Source organism: Vulpes lagopus, chromosome 7 (assembly GCF_018345385.1).
Source record: "Vulpes lagopus strain Blue_001 chromosome 7, ASM1834538v1, whole genome shotgun sequence".
NCBI classification, from domain to species: Eukaryota; Metazoa; Chordata; class Mammalia; order Carnivora; family Canidae; genus Vulpes; species Vulpes lagopus.
The window spans coordinates 130143657-130151520 of NC_054830.1; positions in this window are offsets into that span (position 1 = coordinate 130143657).

Below are 7864 nucleotides of genomic sequence, written 5' to 3' on the forward strand. Positions count from 1 at the left end.
CTCAGACTCCTCCTTCCTCCCTCCTATAGGGTTGGGGATGGGGACAGGGATGGGGTGAGATGCAAAAGGCACAGGGCTAAGGAGGGTCTGAGAGACAGGCCTGAGGCCAGGGTTCGAGGACAGCCTGAAATGGAGAGCTGGATGGGAAACTGAGGCAGGAATCCTGGAGGGATTAAAGCCTCAGGTTCTTTGTCGGGGCATGGGAAAGTGGGAGGGTTGTCCAGTGCAATTTTGGCCGCCAGATGGCTCCACCCCACTGCCACCACCCACCTCAGCACTGAGGCAGGAGAGGCCCCCCCATCCCTTTCAACACAACACACAGGTTATCTTCCTGAGGAGTTCCTTGGAGCCGTGGACTTGTTCTACCTCCTTTCTCTGTCCTGTGGGGACCGAGGGGGAGTTCTGCCTTAAGCCTCAACTCCTGTATTCTTTTATGATTGTAAATTAGTTAAAAAAAATAGGCTAATTATAAATCTTTGTAACTTTTTTCTTCCAGAAGAGATACCTATTCATTTTAGGAAATACAGAATAAAAAAACACTTTTAAGAGTTAATCCTGTCAGATTTTTACCAACCCCTGAAACATTATTCTTTGCATTGGTAGTCATTATTTATTTTTCTTAAAATGATTTATTTATTTATTTTAGAAAAAAGAGAGCACGATGCGGGGCGGGGGGGTGGAGCAAGAGAGAGAATCTCAAACAGGCTCCCTGCTAAGTGTGGAAGCCCAACTTGAACCCATGACCCCCAAGATCATGACCTGAGCTGAAACCAAGGATCAGACACTCAACCTACTGTGCCACCCAGGTGCCCCTGGTAGTCATTATTTAAACAATAATATGGTTGTACTACAATTTTTTTTTTTTTTTAGCCAGAGATTGATCTCTGATTAGAAATAATTTCAAATTGTGCTGTGAAGCCCAGATCTGACCCAGGAGATCAGTGCTACCAATGCACTTCTGCTGCCTTGCCACCCAGGAAAAACTGGGTGGGAGTGGGAGAGGGGGGGAGTGCGTGTGGGCAAGCAGAAGCCTGGGATTGCATGCATTGGCTATTGGGTATCTGTGAATGGGGAGAAGTAGCATACCCCAGGGGGTACAGGCCCTGGGAGTACTCTGGGGGCTCTCTGGGCGGTTCCAGGGAACTGGTGATGGTAAGGCTTGCATGTGACTACAGAAGCTCCACCACTCCAAGCAGTGTATTATTTCAGGCCCCATTATTTCAGGCAAGCATCTCCTCTGGGACAAAGAGGCACCAGACCCACTCTTTACCCCTCCCCTGACTCTGTGCCCTGGGAGACTGGCCTTCATGGGGATCCATGAAGCTACTGGTTGCCTCTGGCCAGCAGGAGGTCTGGAGGGGGGGTGCGGTCAGGATATAAATATTCTCCCTGAGGGCTCAGGTAAAGTCTGGTGGCCTCTCCCACACTGCCCTGTCAGGGTCCAGCCTATCAGGTCTCTGGGTGGTGATACTCCGGCTGAGCACCCCTGAAGCTGACCCAGCCCTACTGGTTGTCTTAACCCTGCATGTTCCCTTCAGGAAATGCTCTGTCATCCTGTCTGAGGGTGTAACCCAAGGTGACTAGCTGTCTGACTTTTTTTTTTTTACTGCAACTGTCCTGGGGTTAGTTCTGAGATTTCCACATCCCAAGGAACCTCTCGGTCCTGGGCAAACTGGGGTGGTTGGCCACTCTGGCTGCTACCAATTTCTCTGGATGCTCTGATGCTCCATTCTTGCTTTCTCGCCTTCTTGTCTGCTGAGACAAGATTGAGAAGGGCTCAGTCTGTGTCCTGGGCTTCCAGTGTCTCTGACTGATTAGAAGAGCTGACAATTCTGGCCACTGTTGCCTGGTGCTGAGGGGCTTGCCCTCCATGTCCTCCCTAGCCTCCCTCCTAGGCTGAGTGCTGGCTGTCCTTCCAGCCCTGGTTTCCTGCTGGGCCCTGTAGGCAGCTGAGTCAACTACTCCATCCACTACTGATGTCGTGCAGATTCTGGGGGCGGGTGGAGGAGGGGCTCTTCAAATGCGGTGGCCCGTGTCCCCTCCAAGTCGTCCAGTCTAACAATGGCATTCGCCTATGATTCTTAGAGCCTAGGACAGGGACAGAGGGTGAAGGTTTGGGGTCCAGGACTCTTCTGGTGTCCATCTCCATTGGACAGTGAAAGGGGTGTGCTTCTGGGTGGCCCATGCAGATGCTCAGTGGAGTGCATCCTATGCAAGCATCAGTCCAACTGCATAGGGCAGGGTCTGGGTTCCAGAGCAAATCCGAAGCCTTTCTTGTCTCATGTGCAGCCTGGTTTTCATGTTTGTTGACGCAGGTGGGATATGAGGGTGAGAAGGAGGCTTCGGGGAGGGTCTGCCTGGGAGTTCACTAGGACACAGAAGCCAAGATGTCTAGAGTGACTAATGGGCAGAGAGGACATTTGGGCCTGTTTTCCTTTCCCCTGGAGACAACACCCTGGATTCCTCCTTGGAATTCTCTCCTTCTCAGCTTGCTGGCTTATTTGCAGCTGGTTTCCCTCCCAACTACTGTGGTGGGCACATAGCCCAGGCCTAGACAATGAGGCCACCATCCTCAGAACACAGGAATTGGGTCTGGGGTTTTCAAGGGACCTAAATCAGGCCGATGAGAACCAGAACCAGGAACATAATCCTGGAAGAGTGTTGCAGGACCCATTGGAAAAAGGAAGTTTTCTTTCCAATGGAGTCCAGTGAAGGTATTAGAATATGGGACTGGGGGTGTGCCAGCTTGTGCCAGCTTGACCCCAAGCTGGGGGAGAATTCAAGAGTGTAGAGAAAATAGAGGAAAGCAGATCTGTGTTGGCTGCAGTCCTGCTGGAAGGCATGCATGCCTGAGCTTCTCAGGCATTCTGTCCTTGCTTGGCTGGAGGCCCTGCCTTACCTGGTGAGGCTGACCCCTGCCCTCAGGAACTGATACCTTGTTTGCCCTCTCCCTGACTCCTGCGGCTCTGCTCTTGGCTGTGTTTGGGGGCTTCCAGGCGGCTTGCCCAGACATTGAGTTGGGGGTCATTGTCTTCATGTGCTGTGAGTTGTGGAGGCGGGTCCTTCCTGGGACATGGTCCTCCAGGCACTGATCTTTGTGAACTCCTCATGGGAGGTTTGTAGCATCACCACCTGTTTCTGTAAGGTGAGAACATCACCATGGTAACGTGACCTTTAACATAACTTTGATTTTCAGTGGAGTGTGGGGAGAGAGGGAGTCTCAGAGCTCACAGGGTTTCCCCATTCTGCTGGCACATGAAGGCCTTACACATTTTCTAGAATAACTGGATCTGCCTGCAAAAACCATCTTTCTTTTCTTGTAAATGGCAACCAGAGGGTGCCCTTGTTAACTTCCCTAGAAGTATCATCTTTAGAAAATCTTTTTGACCTTGGCAAATATGTATACACATGCACACACATATGTACACACATACTTTTTTGTTTTGAAAAATTTCAAAAATAGTCTAATGAACCCCCATGTACTCATCACCCAGAGTCAACAATTATTTTTTAAACTTTTAAAAATATTTTATTTATTTATTCATGAGAGATACAGAGAAAGAGGCAGAGACACAGGCAGAGGGAGAAGCAGGCTCCCTGTGGGGAGCCCTATGCGGAACTCGATCCCAGGACCCGGGGATCACGCCTTGAGCCAAAGGGAGACGCTCAACCGCTGAGCCACCCAGGTGCCCTGGAGTCAACAATTATTGATGTGTAATTGATTTTGTTTCAACTATCTCTCCAACTTTTGTGTTGTTGGAATAAGTCATGATATGATTGATTTATTCCTTAAATAATTCATGATGTGTAAGGCTCTTAAGCTGTAACCAGTATCACACCAAACAGAATTAATAGTGATATATTTATATTATCTAACACTCACCTCATCTTTATTATTGATATATATTGGAGTATATTCAATATTCCTTGATTGTCGCAAAAAATGTCTTTTTATAGCTTGTTGGTTTCTTTTTTTATTTTTTAGTTTTTTGCTTGTTGATTTATATTGGGATCCCGACAGCTCTTACTGGTTGCCTTTGGCTGGTATGCCTGTAAGACTTTTACATTTATAATCCGCAAAAACATATACAACCTCCCTCTCCCACATGCAATGGTCTGATATTAGCAAGTGTTTTTACAGCCTGCAAGGCTGAGTATCTGCTCCCTGGCACATCTGTCTCCTGCCTGGCTCAGGGCAGGCAGGAGGCGTGGAGCTCATAGGAGGCAAGGAGACCAGAGAGCTGGCCTCTGGCCTAGTTGGGCTGGTCAGGTTTGCACTCTGACTCTCTGCAGCCTTGTGGTATGGCCTTGAGGAAGGCATTCTCTTCTTCCAGAGAATGTGGAGGATAGCAGGCGATCATACAGTGCCTGAGAAGTGCCTTCATACATATTGTGGCAACATGTATCAACAGGAACCTGGTTTCATGGTGTGGAATATACCCACGCCGTAAATACTACACAGCTCTGAGACTCAGGGGAGGCATGGGTGTGTACTGGCTATGTTATTTGGCAGGAAAAAAGGGCTACAGAGATGCTACAAAGTCTCTACTCATTGCATTTGGTTTCATATGTAACAGCTTTGTAGAGATATAATTCATGTATCCTATAATTCAGCTATTTACAGCATACAATTCAATGCTTTTAAGTATATTTATTCTCAGAGTTCTCCAACCACCACCACAATCGGTTAGAGAATATTTTCATCATCTTCCCATTAAAAAAAAAGAAAAGAAATCAGGAGCCTCCAAGCTTGGCAGGAAAAGTTTCTTGTACATAGGGCCTCCTGCTCCTGGAAAGCAGAGGGGCCTACCCAAGCCCAGGAAGAACAGTGTGGGCCTCCTGTCCTGCTGACAAGGTAACCAGTGGCCAGTCCTGTGACTCAGGCTCCAGCCGGCCCCATGAAGCCAAAGGCTGTGGAGGCGCACACAGGGCTGGCCTCTTGGCACAGCTGCCTGGCCAGCCCACTCCTTGGCAGAGAAGCCAGGGCAGGGAGAACAAGGCACTCTGTGTCCTCTAGGGATACAAACTGTCCCACATGAAGCTGACCAATCTGTCTATGGAATGAAATACTTTGAATCTTTTCGTGGGTCTGCAGATGTTGTAGAGTGGAAATAATTGAAAGCAGGCCAACATCCGGACACTTAGCCCTCCAAGGCTGGCACGTCCATGCGCATAGATGGGATCATGTGGGGATACTGATATCGCACAAGCACAGAAGCCTTTCCTGGAGGGGAAACGTGGACCTCGTCTTAACTCCCACCAACCCTACACACACAGGCTGGTCGTGGTGACTGCCTCCTCCAGGGACGCTGGCCACTATGTGACTTTACGCCAGGCACCTTTTACATCTGGCACAGTGAAAATAATTCCGGATGTGACACTGTGTTTTCTCATTGGCCACCAAAGACATCCCTGAAATCCTGTGCACCTCAACAGCTGCCTCGTGACGGGACTTCCAAGATCTCCACTGAGCACAGGACTCTGGCCGGGCCCCCGCCTTCCGCTTTCTGTCCCCTGAACACAACCTCGGCCACGAGGCCAGCCTGGAATGCCATATGGTTCTGGCCTCAGGCCCCTGCTCAGTTCAAGCTGGCTGCCTAACTGCATGTTTGCATCCCCTCAAAAAATTCGTGTGTCAAAACCCTAACTCCCAGTGTCATGGGATCTGGAGGTGAGGCCTTTGGGAGGTGACTCCACTGAGATGAGGTCATGGGGGTGGGATCCTGTTGTTGGGATTTGTGCCCTTACAAGAAAAGGAAGGGAGAGTTCTCTCCCTCCACACACAGGCGCCGAGGGAAGGCCACAGGAAGACACAGCAGAGGGCTCTGTCTCGGTGCCAGGAAGAGGACCCTTACCAAGAACTGGAAGAATCGCCATCTGCTGGCACCTTGAACCTGACTGCCCAGACTCCAAACTGTAGGAATAAGTATCTCTCATTTGAATCACCTGGTTATTTTATTATGGCACCTGAGCTAAGACATCAACTTAAGCAAGAAAAGAAAGGAAATCTTCTATTCCAAAAAATAGATCCAGGAGCTCCAACAGCATCCTTGTGGTGCTGTCCTCCATTCACCCACGTCCAGGTAGTCTTGGGGCTCAGGCAGGTGCCCGGCCTGGTTGCCAGGTTTAGACAGTGAACCACCCCCAGGGTGGGGAGAGAAGGGAGCTCTCTTCCCCGGTCAGGGGGACCAGTCCTGGGAGCTGAGGACAGGGGTTTGCCCTGGAACCGCCTGGAATGATTGCTGAAGGGAGGGTCCTCAGATGGGAAGAAGGGAAGATGCCGGGTGGTCTGAGACTACAGCCAGCCATCAATGACACTCACTGAGTAGGTTCAGTCTGAGAGAGGCTGCAGAAGCAGGGAGAACCTTCCTTTCTTATGTCTTCTCTTTGCCCAGAGAGGAGCAGTCTTGTCTCTTTCCTGAGAGGATTGAGAGGGAATACAATAACCCTCAAGGCAAGGATGGGGATCCACTCAGAAAACTCCCTGCGTGGGCCCCTCCCCCACCAGGGGAATCAAACTCTTTTACCCCTCAGGCACTTCCTGGGCTGGCCATGCACCAGCCTTGCACTGGCACCAGGGATGGCGATAAGTCAGGTTCCAATCCCTGCCGTTGAGAGCTCACGGTGAAGCTGGGAGGCTGATGTGAATCCCCACTGTGCTGCACAGTACAACAGATAAAAAGGAACAAGTGGAGGAAGTGACCCACTCTTTCTAGAACCGATCTGGAGTGTGTGTACCTGGAAGAAAAAAAAATTGAAACTGTGGCAAGTCAGAAAGGGACTTTGCTGGTTCACATAGCTCAAAATTGCAGGGGTAGGTACAGGGGCAACTGGATCCAGGTGCTCAGATCCTGTGTCCAGTCTCTTAGCTCTGCTTTGGCTCCAGGTCGGCTTCCCTTACCTGCTGGCTCCTGGTAGTCCCAGGCTTACATCTTACTGACTTAGCACCTCCAGTGGGGGCTCCTTCCCCAGAGATTCCAGCAGAAGTCCTGCAGTTTCCTCAGATGGTCCGGGGAGTCATGCATCCCTGAGTTAATCACTGGATGTGCCATCATAGGTCTGGGTCACACCCATCGTGGAGCTGGGGGTGGCATCCCCAAATAAAGTCTGAAGTGCTTTTACCAAACTAAATCCATGGCTAATGGGTTATAAAACATTTTGTCTATCACAAGTGGGTAGGACACGTACCAGACAGAAGAAAAGCATGGGGGGAGCCCAGCCAGCAGGAACCAGAATTCTGTGGTCAAAGAGGCAATTATTGTCCTTAAGCTGAAGAGATCTGGGGGCTTTTCACTTTAGAAGGATTTCTGAGGCAAGAGGAGGTTGGGTGGCTGGGCTTGGGTGCAGGCCTGGCAATAGCCAGGGAGCTATAGGAGGTCGCACAGGTGAGCTCCAGAGCTATCAGTAAGGGGTAGTGGGGAGAAAGGAAGCCATGGCATGGTCTTCAGTATCCAGCTCTGGGGGCAGCAGGAGAGCTACTTGCTGCTCTTTGGAACATGAAGATGGCAGCAGGCTGAAGGGGTTGGGGATGACTGATTGGGCCCTATTGGATCTGAGCTGCCTGTGGACACATGTGCCCCTTTGGAGGTGAGTCTGGAGCTCAGGGAGGGACTGTGCTGGATGCAGGGTTTAGAGCTGAGGACCTGGATCTGAAGAGGTGGAGAGTGTGGGGGGAATGGGTACACTGAGGAATCCAAGTCCTTGTACCCTCTCTTGGAGCCCTGTGGCCCTGTAAGCCCCTTCACCTCCCTGAACCTCACCTGTGAAATGGGGCTGAGAAAGCCTAGCTCCCAGGCAGTTATGAGAACATATGAGGATGCCCTATGCAAACTGCAAAGCATAGACTGACTAAGGTGCTCAGAGG